The following is a 2,006-nucleotide window of genomic DNA, read 5'->3' as shown; positions in this document are numbered from 1 at the left end:
TTTTTTATATCATATATATGATACAACTTTTATATCATATATATCATGATAAATACCATATATCCCAAATCCATACCTAATTCTCACTCCTTTCTCCCCATGTATGTTAGGATCTGTTCCATTTCCTTTCCAGAAGTTCCAATAAACCACATCCTTCTCATTCAGCAAAGCAGAGCAGTTGAGCTGTACATCTTTACCTATGTAAAAGTGACAACCAAAGTTCTCATGTTAGGAACTCAGATTTCCCAAAGGCTTTTAGTTAATATAATCAATGTTTGTTAACCTGATTAAAAACACAGTGCTAAACATAGTGTTTTGAAGTTTACAAGAACAATTATAAAGCAGAGGAATTAGGTAGTAATTACAAGCCATCACTAAAATATGTACCGGCTTCTCTTGAAATGTTTATTTTTAAATCAATTACTAAAAGCTAGGGTAGCCAGGTGGACTTTCTTTTCAGTATAAAATTAAGTAGGCAGTGTCTCATGGCAACTTCTCAAAAAAACCAAAATGGATAAGTCACAAAAAAACAAATTAAATTAAAAATTAAAGACATCAATGTTCTTGGAAAATGAAGAGAAATAGTTGAACTAAAAGTATAGACAGGAGAGAGACCTTCCAGGGTGAGTGAAGATGAGAAGCCATTTTATTTCATGGAAACTTTTGCTTTGGTTTGGAATAAACAGAAGGAGTGTCATAGAGGAAGGAGGATCCGATGGAGCTTTCGACAGCTGCACAGGCTTGCAGGATTAGTGCTGTGGACCTGGACAGCAGGAGAGGCTGCACAGAGGCTACATAGCATCTCTTGCAATCCCCTGGTACGAACAGAAAAACTCCCACTAGAGTAAAAGGCTTGCAACGAACACATGATGGCAGGGTCCCTCCCTGCCGCAGCTATAGTAGAAGAAAGGCGGATTGCATCTAGCAAACCCACATCCCAGCCACCCCTGTTCACCTCTGAGTAGATTGAGATGTTCAGCCCCTCCCACTATCTGCCTAAAAGAGGAAAGGACAAACACTCATGGGAAAACTAATAGAAACTTTATTTGGTTGTTTGATATACAATTTGTATTTTGTACACAAACATCAGCAACAATAAAAAATTGAGAGACATCCGAAGAGGCAGAAAATACAAACAATAATAAATAGAAAAAATTGATAATAGAAGCAGACTCACAGATGATTTAGATGTTGGATTTAGCTGATAAAGACTTTAATTAAACAATTTAAAAGAAAATAGAGAAAAAGATGAAAGAGTTAATGAAAGATGAACATTTCCAACAAATAAGAGTAATCTATTATAAAAAAGAATCAAATGAGTCTTTTTGTATTGTGTGTATATAAACATCTAACTATATTAGTAATTTATTAAACATAAGTGGGCTAAACACTATACTGACTGGATTTCAAAAAAGATCCAAATACATGCAGTTTATGTGAGACACAATTTATATTTAAGGACAAAGAAATGTTAAAAGTCAAATGATATTAAACAAGATAAAACATGCCAATTCCAAACAAAAGAAAACTAGTGTGACTATTTCAAATTAGAGAGCATAAGCACTGAGGAAAAAAGGATTACAGTAGATAAAGAGAGACATTTCGTAATGATGAAAGTGTCAATTCAACAAACACAAATTTGTACATGCCCATAAGATAGCCTCAAAATATATAAAGCAAAAGTTGACAGAACTAAAGGAGATATAGACCAATTGATCATCACAGTTGTAGAGACAAGCATACCTCTCTTGGCAACAGATAAAGCAAGGACATTTTTAGTGATGTGAGCGATACCATTAACCAACTTAACCTAATTGACATTCAAAGAATGACAAAACAAAACCTGCAGAATATACCCTCATTTCAAATGCACTTGGAACACTCATCTAGATATACCACATTCTGGGCCTTAAACAAAACACTACAAATTAAAAGGTGGAAATAACACAGTGTGTAATCTTGAACCATGATGAAACTAAACTGGACATCAGTAACAGAAAAAAAAA

General features: G+C 34.2%; 1 pseudogene; it reads right to left on the bottom strand.

Annotated features, from left to right (window-relative positions):
- The window catches only part of LOC103607619, a 24,277-nt pseudogene that overhangs the window by 14,304 nt on the left and 7,967 nt on the right, over positions 1-2,006 (bottom strand).

Source organism: Galeopterus variegatus, unplaced genomic scaffold (genome assembly GCF_000696425.1).
Source record: "Galeopterus variegatus unplaced genomic scaffold, G_variegatus-3.0.2 Scaffold7595, whole genome shotgun sequence".
Lineage (NCBI taxonomy): Eukaryota > Metazoa > Chordata > Mammalia > Dermoptera > Cynocephalidae > Galeopterus > Galeopterus variegatus.
The sequence above is the reverse complement of the archived record's forward strand: the minus strand, read 5'-3'. Positions and strand labels throughout refer to the sequence as shown.